At 37.6% G+C, this 12,989-nt stretch overlaps 1 protein-coding gene and 1 long non-coding RNA gene across 2 annotated transcripts in view; one reads left to right on the top strand and one right to left on the bottom strand.

Moving 5' to 3' along the window:
* LOC100376247 (polyamine-transporting ATPase 13A3) overlaps positions 1–12,989 on the top strand; it is an 83,796-nt gene that overhangs the window by 7,534 nt on the left and 63,273 nt on the right. The window lies entirely within an intron of this gene.
* Positions 244–656, bottom strand: LOC146733877 (uncharacterized). The gene is made up of 2 exons (XR_014931644.1): positions 559–656; positions 244–522 (listed from the first exon to the last, which is right to left on the bottom strand). It is a non-coding gene; the product is annotated as an uncharacterized LOC146733877 (long non-coding RNA).

Below are 12,989 nucleotides of genomic sequence, written 5' to 3'. Positions count from 1 at the left end.
ATGCCAGGTTCGGCCACGTAGATTAAAAAAGGAACGGGCCCGTACGTACACCTACAAAGTTTGCGAAATTGACAAATGAATGACTAGCCAGCGAGTCAACAGCGTCGCCATCTTGGCGGTATCTGATTGGCCCTGTCCGTAAACGTGCATTAGATGCGGCAGTTGCACCTCCTGCCCGCAAAGAATGAATGCCAAATCTAAAGTATCATCACCATGCACTGCCCAAGACGTTTGACAATCGTCTCCTTCGCTCTGGTGTAACATAACGGCACACAACTCAATCGAGTCTAGAAATAACGACTGTATTACCCTGTTTGCACTGCTCAGCTTTAACTGAGAAAATAAAAAAATGACTTGTGGTTTTCGTAAATAACATAGCAAAATAAAAACTCTTCAAATTAACAAAACTGTACATAATGAGTATTTCATACAAAGCGACTTCAAAATATTTCTGCAGATACAGAGTCTTATGCTATATATGCTGGGATAGACTATCAGTGAAAAGATGGATGGTTGGATAACCTACCGTCCCTCAACACCAAGGGGACGGTGGATAACCGTAACCAGCTGTAATAGGTAATTGTGTAAACATGACTGTTGGAGACTAAGCAAACATTCAAACAAATAAGAAAAAAAAATACAAAAGTGACCCTTCCTTGCCGATAATAGTGTTTCCATTATTGATATACGCGAAGTTCTTGATTGTTAAAGTAGTATTTTCGCTGCGCGATTCACAAAGTAATACTTTGTCAGCATAATAGGACGTCGTCCAGGCTCAGACCTGAAACAAAAGACACTCTGTTAATAACTCTTACATCATGGCTTCTCATGCCAAAACGTTTGAACAAAACAAATGTGTAACGCCACCAGATAGAAATTGAAAGTTTCATTAAATACGCCATTGTGGCATACAAGTATTTATCTTACCATTCGTTCCACTTTAATTGCATATATATTGTCAGCCGGGCATATCACTGTCCGAAATAGGCCGACTGCCACATGGGAATGAATAATGTGCCACGAGCTTGGTCTCATCTCAACTTCGCACATACCTTGTTCATTAATTTTGTAAAGCCATTTTTGAGTGCTTGTTTCCCATCCCAACTTTGGGAAAGAACAACAATTGTCTCAGTATTGGGACATTTTCAGCTAGGGTTGAACCTCGCATAATGTACTAATGCTGTCAAAAGCATCCTTATCCACTGAAATGTAGATCTTGGAGCATCCAGCTTCTGGGCAGCATCACTACTGATGCTCCAGTCGTAATTTACTGTTGCTGTCAAACGCGACCCCATTCACTGAAATGTAGATCTCACATAGCTTTAAGCTCCTGGAAAAGCATAAATATTGATGATCTTTGTCGTCGTTGACTGTTGCTGTCAAAAAGCAAACATATCCACTGAAATGTGGATCTCACAGGGCATCAAGCTCCTGGAAGGCATCAAAACTGAATACTACAATCGTTGTAAACAACATGTTTACTAAGCCCATCGGCTAGAACATTCTGCCCCAGGGGCGCACACCTTGGGCATACCAGCGTATATGCTATCGCATAAATCAAATTGCATAACACTATATCCTGTAACTCAGATACTCTACTTTAGACTCTCGCCATTTTCGCCACGATCTAGTTGTTTGTGCGCAATTGCACGTTTAAGCCTTCAAAACTTTTACTGTTTCATAATAATATACGGTGAACTGCAACGAGTTTCTTCTAGGTTGAACTTCCAACGTGTCCTTATAGAGACCACTTACCTTCTAGATATTTGTGCACAATTGCACGTTTAAGCCTTCAAAACTTGACTGTTTCATAATAATATACGGTGAACTGCAACGAGTTTCTTCTAGGTTGAACTTCCAACGTGTCCTTATAGAGACCACTTACCTTCTTGATCAATACATCTGCCATAGCCGATTGAGGACGTGTCAGTATAAAAAAACACACACGGTGTATGACCTAAGTATTTACTGTTAAATGCAATCCTCACCACTGGTTATCCGCTCAAATCTTTCCTAATAGTAAACAGTGAGCTTCAACGAGTGCTCGCCAGGTTTAACTTTCAACAATGCTATACAGAACACTTATACCACATACACTCTTACGTTCTTGTTTAACATTATAAACCACCATGGCCGTCATGGCCGTCATGTACGGAAGCATGGCGTAGTCCCATTCATGCACATTAAATTCCTAACTCGCTTATCTAACATGATGAAAACAGGCACAAATATACCTATTGTGGAATTGCAGTGTTTTACTGATTCCTTCAAACATGCACGGTTTGAAATAGATCTAGATTTAAATAAATCGTTACCAGCTTTGATTTCATCGATACGTTGATGCAAGCTTAACAAAAAACAAGTCCCACACACGCAACTGACCAACAACTTACCTTCGCTTTGGTATTTTTGTGAATTAACATGGCGCGATGGAAATGCCAAATTCCAAAGTAAAACGCCTTGGATACACAATACCTACGACCGTAACTAGAATCTTGGGAGAATCCAAAATAGCCCTGATTTTTCCACACGAACGAATAATTGTCAAGCGAGAGACGCGTCTTAACAACGAACGTTGAATTTGAACAAGAACAAAAAAAAAATAACGTTCCTACAATCTAACATCAGTCAACGTTTACCTGCCTTATTATAATCGACAATCAACTAATAACGTGGGAGAATACATATTTCTACAGTACTCCAAGATCGAATTATCAATTTCGGTTGACGCAAATACATACCGTGGAGAAGTAGCCATAACCGGCATACACGTCCAACACTTTAGACCAAGTGGTTGTCACTTTACAAACAAATTACCAAACTCTAAACCTGCTCACAAGAGTCCCTGGCAAAGGGACGCAAATCTCAAAATAGTAAGTCAGCCAAATAGCGGAGTGACTGTAACACCACTCACATCGTAACACTCAAAGCATACAGGAATTTTTTTTTTTTTTTTTTTTTTGCCGCGACAATTGACACCCCATAAATTAGGGATGCTACCTCACAAAAAACGAACAATCAAGATCGGCATAAGTGTTAAAATAGTTACATAAAGAGTTACTTAACTTAATGTTCGACATCTTTGGATTGGAGAACACGTAACGAATACGGCACGTGAAAGATGCTCATTGTTTCTTTGAATTCTCCGCTCTCGAAACAGTTTGCGATGCCATTTGTAAGCAATATTGCTGTGGTGCTGGATATGATGCCAACGAGGCTGCATAGTAAATAAAATTAATATTGCAGTCTGTTTCTTCTCGGCTTCAGAATGTTTCTTGCCTGCTTTCTAGCCGCCCAAAACATAGGCCGAAATGTACGTCTTGTATGTTTTGACATCTCGTCCAAGGTCTTCCCAATCGACTAACCGAAGTGAACGTTGTCGTGCATTCCCGACACTACTGGATCTGCTAGTTCTATCAACCGTCTTTTCTACTTGCACTTGAAAAAACATAGTCGTGATGTTAAAGTTTTACTGCTGGGCTGATAGTGCCGCACTGCCTGATCCATGATGATTCACACGAGAAGCACAGGAATGAACAAAGTGTGACTAAAAAAGGAAACCGCCGAAAACTGCACTGTAGCGAGACTGGCCTAGATTGACATTCAACCTTCTGTCCTCCACATAAATACCCCTTGTCACATGACCCCACATACCATACCCGTCTGTTTGCCATCTCGCACAGACAATAGTTACCCGCTATACTGCGAAACGCGGTTAACAATATCTATCATCGGGGTGGAGCTACGTCACAAGACGTTCCACGTTGCTAAGACGCGCACTACTGTACCACGTATTTCTATGGACTCTGTGCGAACGCCAGTCGAAGGGCCGATGACAATAGCTAAATTCAAAAAAACAACACAAACTCAATTTTGAAGTTATCCTGAACTGTTTTACAACCAAATTTAAATGCGTTACACACGCATGGGGTAATCTTGTTACACTGTTCAGGGGAATCTCAACAATCATTCCAAAGTACCGTTTTCTGAGAGTTTTCAGCCTTTGTTTTCACCGTGACGGTTGCCAGGCGGTGAAAATGCCCGGATGTCCGTCCCGAGAATACATCAAAATGGTATAGACGACTTGAATGGCTCACGTGTCTCGCGAATACGTCATAAAATGGCGCCGTCACTAGAGGGTGCGATTTATCTATTCGTTTTCAATACACACAGCAATATTCGTTAAACCACAGTCCCTCTATCCCAGGTTAGACTAACTAAAAATTCTAATATTCACGTGCAGTGATTTTTATTGTACGTACCAAAATAACAGGTGCACATGCGTAATTCATTCAAGTTCTTTCATTGAACAAAAACTCAGATGTATGCAACAAGAACAGCCTTTTCATTTCACGATAAATATACTTTAAAGTCCCATGTATTCATCGACGTAAAGTATCAAACAATATTAAAAATGACATAGTCTCCTCTATATTGCACATTTGTAACTTCGCACCTGCAAAATTACAAATGTGTTTCGACGTGTCTAAAATGATAAACAAACTGTCAAGTAAACTTATATTTGAGATCCCTATATCCCCACACTAAATTTATTTTCAGAGGCAAATACTTTGCCAAAGAGTAATTTGCGGTGAATGTGTATTGCTCAGTATAATCATGATTTACTAGTAATATACTGACCTTATAAGTAGCGCCCCCTATCGACGAAGCGATTATGTGTCTTAAATAGAAGAAAAGCCGTTCACAGCGTCGACGCTGTCGTCCGGCAATTTACTATATTCCCAAAGACGAGCGACTACACAACCAAACAAGGTCATTTTGACGTCACGTCCCACAATCGTTCCGTCGGGGTGTATTGCGGATTCCGTCAGAGTCATTTGTTCAATTCTGTTAAATACATCTCGTTTTCAATGCTTACAGTAAGAACGACGTCATCACAGGCAGGCATGGCAGTTATCGCAATTATGTTGTCGTATTTCATCGAGAAAGGACATCACTGACAACTTTGCAATCATGATTCTACTGTTCCATTGTCTTGCTAGATATATTCATGACTTTTCTCGTGTTCCGTTGTGTGCGCTCAAGGAACAATATATTATAAATAGCTATACAATTTAATTTGCTTATAATGATAATTGCTACATCCATGTGAATTGAACTCTCGCGACACTACTCTGTCATCCCAGAATAATTCGGCATTAAAGAGCAGTAGCTTCCGAATTTTACACACCACAACAAGAAAAGTTATGTCAACTAATTCGATGTTATTTCGTTATTACGCAGCATACATACATTTGTAGACAGTTGTGTACAAAATACCGCTTTTGAAGAGAGACAGTCACGATTTTGGTCATGATCGTAAATTAAAGTTCCTCGCTTTCCAAGTTATGCACTTTTTAAATTTACCAACACTGAATTAAAGGCTTTACGTTTTCGACATTGTGAAATTCGTTTTTATGCTTTATGCAGAAAAATACAGTATTTTTACATAGTAAAATCATATTTATTAAAGTTATTGTTAATACATGAATTGTTGAACACACTACATAGTTTGTAATTTCATTCAGCTTCTTTCAGTCATAATTCAAGACAAATAAAATGCAAATATATAGAGAATATAGAAATTATTTTGTTTTCTGTAATATTTTATGTAATCGGTAATTATGAAAATTATTTATGGGTGCGTAGAAAATACACTTCGTTATAAATTATTCTTAATTTAAATTTCTGAATTATCTTGTCAAGTTTTCAGGGTGTTTTCTCCTAAAAAAACGAAAGAGTTTCCCAATGTCCGAGTCGAAAACGGAGTCTTCATCGTAGTGATTTGCCGTACAGTTCAAGTTGACGCTAATACCCGAGTCCGAATATCACATGGGCTCACACACGTATGTGCATACCATTATACGACTCACAACCACATTCGAGAACCAGACATTATGTTTAAACATAACGAACTCAGTACAAAGCCACTCGTTGCCAATATGTTTGCGAGTTCCCGGGCCCCAGATATGTTGTTGGATTACGTTATCGCCGACTCGTTGCACGTGACACAGGTTCATGGATACAATGTACATGTACTCAATCTCACGCTTGTAAGCGATAACACATTTCTCACGGTGTTTCAAACAGTAATTTGTCAAAAAGTGGTGTAATATATTTATACTATTTCAGTGATTATTACTAGCTGTGAACAAGAATGCCAAAATAACGGATTGTATGACGTACGGGGACGAAAATTACCACGTGACTCACAACACGCCGTAGTCTATTCCCCATATCAAATGTCAATCTGATACTGAAGGTCAGTCTGATATTGGCAAATAGAAGCCAGATATTTATAAACACATTGGGTAGCTACACTTCTGGTCTGGTGCCTTTTTAAATAGTGCACAGCATATTCTTTACTGCAGTGGACCAGTGACTCCGATATAGACGAGTTCGCAACAATGCAGACAATTCATCAAACGTCACACATGCGATCTTTAGACAATAATATATTAGCAAACTTGTTTAGACAAGAGTGTGCGTCATCAGCAATTACGGTTTATTAATTATAACTTCCGCATCTCAAGCTAGAATATAATTAAGCTAGAATATAATTCTATGTAAAATAGGTAAAATGACAATATTTATAATTTTTGAGTTACTCACAACGTGTCAAGATTAATCGCAATAGACATGTCTCTCTCGATGACAATAACATTATAATATCAAATCTCCAATGTTCCAAATTTGTTTGAAAACGAGAGAGTAAAAGAAAAAGAGAGAGAGAGAGATCCAATCATTAGAAATAGTGTTCTTTATTATGTCCGACTATGTGGTCTAATTAACAACAATTTAAAACCAATCAGAAAGAACAACGAACTGATTTGATTGTATGATTTCCATTCACCAATTCATAACAAAAATTATAGAAGAAACAAGGTCACTGTAGTGGAGAAATTAGATTTTGCAACAAATTGAAAGTAATTACAATTGTACTTCGATATGAACGCACTTAGTACTATGTAGTTCTTAAAATCACACTACAATATTAATTTAAGTCTAGGAAAGCGACATGTTGGCAGACACAGCTCAACGTCCATTGCGGGGGGGGGGGGGATTAAATGTCAAAATGAATGCACGAAATGTCAGCCACCTAATAAAGATATAGGGATTTTATGAGTTTTTATCACGCTCCACTGTTTATTGTTACACTAATTCTATTGCAAGGAAGATGCCGGGTGTTTGTTTGTGTCCGGCTACTTACTTTACTCAGGTTACATAAGTATAATGACAACCATTGGCCTCTCATCCTAAGCAACATCGTCATGACCGGCAATTATTTTTGTCTGGGTTTAGAAATTGAGAATAGATAGTCTTATGCCGGAAAGACGTTTTTGTGCGATAGACACCTTTGCAACTACATAATTTCAAACGCGGTTGCCAAGAAACGGCGGTGATATTGTATTGTCAATGAATGTTGAATTAGCGAGGATGATCGCGAGCTAAGAGTGCCGTGTAGTTATGGTTCTGTGAAGACTGTGTGCCCACGTCTCTGTGTAGATTGGTCGCTTTGACGACGAAAAAGATGCAAGATAATACTCTCAGAATTCCGTTTAAACGCATATATCGTATATGAACAACACTGGACTCAGTTTCATGGGATAGATGTAGATTATGCATAACCAATATCTCCTTCTCTTTAAATTAATAGTTCGATCATCGTATATGTTTTTGTTTTTTTTAATTTGGGGAGGGGCAACATCATAACTTTTTCATATATCCCATTTAATTGAGGATAGGAAAGGTGTAATATTCAGCTTTGTTAATTTCGTTGATCACTTTCGGTGTCGATTTGCTGAAAATACAGCTGATGTAACCTTATAACGTTGTCTACGCGTGAAACAGATCAAATCTGGACAGCATGGTGTAGACGTTAAAGATATTTTCAACCCCAGCTGCGTTTTTTATCTGTGGATTTTCAGTGATTTGCTGCGAATCCCAATAAAATTTACCGCCTGAATAAAATTACAGAATCATTTCAACACCATCACAGCCGTTATCCGACATCGGTGGCTGTTCTTATTGTGAGTTTACTTACTTCTTTGTCTGAATCCGGCGATTCATGAATATTCATGAGATGAAAATGACGTAGTGCAAACCAATATTTATACCCCGTTGTCCCCTGGATTGTAAATGGAACACGTCCCATAACCTACATACGCTGTTCCTATCAAGTCCACATTACCCGGCACTCCGTCATCTCCTGTATACAAGATCAGATGTTATTTAGTGGCAGTATAGCGGAGTTGAGTAAGTACAACATTATACAAAGCGCCGATATTTCGTCTCGTCCCGGCAGTCATTAGGCCACTGGAATACGAGGGATGGGAATGTTTTTTTTTGGGTTGCTTACTTGAACAAAAATCGGTATGTCGAGATAATGTCTAATATATACGTGAATATTTGAACCGGTTGTCATTATTGGGCATGGTTCAGTCACGTCATCGAGCGCTGTTTTGTTTTTTTATTACTGAGACGTTTTCACTTATCACATTGCCGTGCTGAACTGGCTGTGCCTCATTCGACAGCGCTCTGGGTGTAGAACACGGAGTAGCATCTAGGTACATGCTGCCATTACTTTAACACGAGTTTAAACTATGTGGATAAACACGGACAGAATGTTTTAATGGGAGAAGTATCTTGTTTAACGTAAATGATAGGAACGCTAGCCCGTAAACCGACACTTGCGGCGTTATTTTCGAGACAAGTTCTTAGGATTTCTTAGGATCCAGAGTCGTATTGGTTTCAGAATTACGCATACGATATGTACACTTGATTGAATTCAATTCATTGAAAGCTTTTTTTAAATTGATAATATCGGCAAAGCTGTCTGTACTGTCTGTGAGAGGGGGGAGGGAGGGGAAGGGGAAAGGTTGACGCTGGCATAGTTACAACAAGCAACATGAGCCTGAGAAGATGAAACCGTTAATAACATTATATGCGTAACTATGATAACCTATTGTTTTAGCTGCAGTAACATTTTGCAGTATTTGATTCACACCACGCAATATCCTATGACCCCATGTTATTTTTTGACCCCGGTGTTATTTTTTGACCCTGGGTCAAAACACAACGTCACACGGAGAACAATTCTGAATCCAAAAATAGCGTCACTTTTCTGAAACATTGTCACGTAATTATTTTGTAGTAGCAAACGTGATCATAATCGAAATAATTGTTGCGACTCAAGATAGTTTGCTCGCTAAAAGAAGTGAAAGACGGGAGACGTCTTTTCCACTTTAAAACGCCACCCATGGCAACAGCCTCTGGCGATAGCTTTCTCCAATGTCGACATTATAGTTATGCACGCATAATGTAATATTGTAGATTCAAAATTATTTTGTGCTGTGCCAGAAATCCGAGAATGTTTGATATTCGCTAGTTTGAGTTTTATTTTGAGTCAGTGTAAGGTGATTTTCCGTTCACTGCGAGATCTCGTGCATGGTGTGAAAGACGCGTACCAAACGTGTACCACAAAAATCAAATGATTTAATTTCGAATTTCAATTTCTTTTGATACAGCTCAATATGGAAATGTCAATCTTTCAGATGGGAATATAGATTTAAAGATATCATTACTTCATTAAAACGATCACCATCAAATGTATTTAGCACATTTTTGAGCGTGGAATTACCCCCAATACTTACACGTTTGTAAAATTTCTCGCAATGTTCTGACGCCACTATGACATTTGTTAGTTATGTTTTTACGTTCGATTTTACGAATAACGCGGGATCTCGCAGTGAACGGAAAGGGTATTTTCAGCAATCTCCGCATCAAATTTGTAATGCAATCGAACCATATTAACACTGCACTCTACTTCTTACTATACCACACGCTATCGCCGGTATTATCCGTAGATAACCCCTACCTTGCCAATAATCCCTCTCAGCGACGCAACTATCTTTTTCTTCTTCGTCTAAATTGTTATTATTTATTTAAATTGAATTTTAGCACGTCCGTTGCGTTAAAATATCTACAACTGACTGGCAGTGCGCATTTTAAATTATAATTACATCAAAACTCGTCGCTTGTCAGCGACATGTCATAATTAAACATACACCTGTCAGCAATGTACCTTAACCGTAAAGCATTGTGGGTATTATACTTTATTAAAAATCCCAATTGCAAATAAGGAACGATATTTCCAAGATGACATACAAATGTATAGTACCTTGTTAGGGACTGAAAATTCCAAATAAGTAAATATAACGTGACATTTCCCAGATGACATACAAATGTATAGTACCTTATTAGGAACTGAAAATTCCAAATAAGGAAATATATCGTGACATTTCCCAGATGACAGACAAGTGTATAGTACCTTATTAGGAACTGCAAATTCCAAATAAGGAAATATAACGTGACATTTCCCAGATGACAGACAAGTGTATAGTATATTATTAGGAACCGAAAATAAGGAGATATGATGTATTATTTTCTAAGATAAGAGACAGATGTATTCTACTTTATTAGGAATTGCGAATTCTAAATAAAGAATGATTATGCAATATTTCGAACAAGTTCTTATTACGGGTACATTCACTAGCTGTCACCATCTTGCACAGTTCAGTAATTATCATACAAAGCTGTTGGATCAGGAAGGTCATATGGTTATTTAGAGAATACAGCGACAGTACTATTCGTGGATACTTGCGGTATTTCCGCAATATCCTCATAATATCTTAATTTCAAAGACTAATTCGCCTTAGTATGCGTATCAAATTTGAAAAGCGCCCTCACAGCTGATACGTTTATATGGACACTTCTGTTTTCACTTAAATTTTTGTAGTTTTATTCGTAATCAATTATTTAAAATAAACAGCAGGTGCAGCTTTTTGTTGCCAGGATACCAAACCCTGCAAGATATGAAAGACTACGTTCAGACTTGAAAGGTTTCAGATTGAGTTAAAATCAAACAATGTCGTGGATTGATATGCAATTAAGACACAATGCACCGTGCTAAGTATTCAGGGAGAGTAACTAGACTGACCATTCAGGCCAGTAATGAGCCGCGTCTCTTTTCCCATTTGCATTTATGTAATACTGAGACAACATGACATTTACGGTACATTAAACACAATGTTAGGATGTGGAAATGAATTAGACAAAACAAAAAAACAAACAAAAAAAAACACACACAAAAAACAATAATGAATCCACAAACATAGTTTTGGCTTAGTACTATGGAAAAAATGACACTCTTCTATCTGTTTGTTATGTGTTGTGATAATCAGATGTGGCAAGTACATTTATAACAACAAAATGTAAAATTCAACATAATTTGACGACTACTGATAGTTTAATCTGACTCAGAGCTTCACAAACCGACCCCACTCATGTTTATTCAAAATTACAGTTTTTCTGAAGTTTTAAACTCAGGCGATAATCATTGTTAGTTTAAGTTGGTGGCGGATTTCGCGTTTCCCGTGTTTTTTTATCGTCATCACGCACTCTGCTCCCTTGACCAAAGTAACTATGACGTCACATGAGACGCGATAACGAGAGAGGATTTCTATTTGATGGCAAAACATCTTCTCGCGACATTCTCGCTCCCAACGAGATGTCAGCGACCATTTGCGTCTAAAGTATATTACTAGATTTTTTAAAGATTTTTTTTCTTTGTTATATTTTTTTATTCGTGTATATATGAAAGAAACAATGTCAGGCGAGATGACGAGGTTTTTATTCAATAAAATCAATATTATTACACACAAATTCAAGGTCGCTCACACCGTTGCATTACTGTAACGTAATTATCGAGTTAATGAACTCTTTTGCTGTTGGTTTGAGAGTAATTATATTGCCTGTTAATTCCAAATTAATCGAAGTTATTTTTGCCAGGTGACAATTCCAGACATTGAAGTCACTGCTGTGTCTTATGTTTTTTTTTGTTTTTTTTGCGCTGATTGCAAGTGCTTGTGCGAACCAGTATTTACGACCATATTAACTTATGTTTTGAAGTGCAGCACAGGCAGACTGCATTATGACCTTGTTTGCCGTGTAAACAGCCGGCTCCGGGAATTGAACCCATACGAATTTTGTCTTGTGCCGTTTTGGTTGCGCCGAGTGTAGATTTCAGGTACGCGTGATATTGCGTCCGATTTCGTTATCGACTCCCAAGTTCGTTCGAAGACGACGACGACGACGCGCACACATACTCAAATTGGCTTTAAGCGACTTCGTAAAATTTCGCTTTCAATATTTTAATTTTTACAACCCAGTTCGTGGTATGATAGATATACATTTGACGTACAAATGTAGATGTTATATTCAGCACGAGTAGTGATGTACTTGGAAGACACAGAATGCAAATAATGTATCACAGAATATTTACACGCTTAAAAATGAAATTCATTCTGCGGAGACAATGTTTTAAAACTGTTACATATATAATCAGGTCTCCTGTAATGTAGGTCATTGCCCTATGAACGCCATTACATCGGTCTAGCTAATAATTTCATATTTTTTTTGGAGATTTGGATCAAATTAAACATATTTTTTTTAGAGATTTGGATCAAATTAAATATGTCATTTTCTTCCTAATTTTGTTTAGTACATGATATTGAGATACAAACAAAATGAAAATAAAATTGGGCTTATCGGATAAGAAAGCCGTCCAAAATGTAATGAAAACAGTTAAAATTAGCATTTTCTTTATTTTGTTTGGATTCTATTTAGTAAAAGTATTTATTCAGAACATTGTGTTCGATGACATGGGCCGAAAAAAATAATATATAGGTTTGGGTATGAATGAAAATACTGTTTACAACATTTAATTAGGTTCCCAATGTAATAACATTCACCCATTTTCAAGTTTTATTTTAAACCACAGATTGAAAAATGACACCATGAGTTCTCCATACCAATATAATGCATAACCGACATACAACACTGAATCTTTCCCTGTTTATTTATCAACATTTAGTCGACATATTCTTCATATATATTGCAATGAAAGACCAGAGAGACCATGACCAACA

This window comes from Saccoglossus kowalevskii, chromosome 15, assembly GCF_978046115.1.
Source record: "Saccoglossus kowalevskii chromosome 15, keSacKowa6.1, whole genome shotgun sequence".
NCBI lineage: Eukaryota > Metazoa > Hemichordata > Enteropneusta > Harrimaniidae > Saccoglossus > Saccoglossus kowalevskii.
The sequence above is the reverse complement of the archived record's forward strand: the minus strand, read 5'-3'. Positions and strand labels throughout refer to the sequence as shown.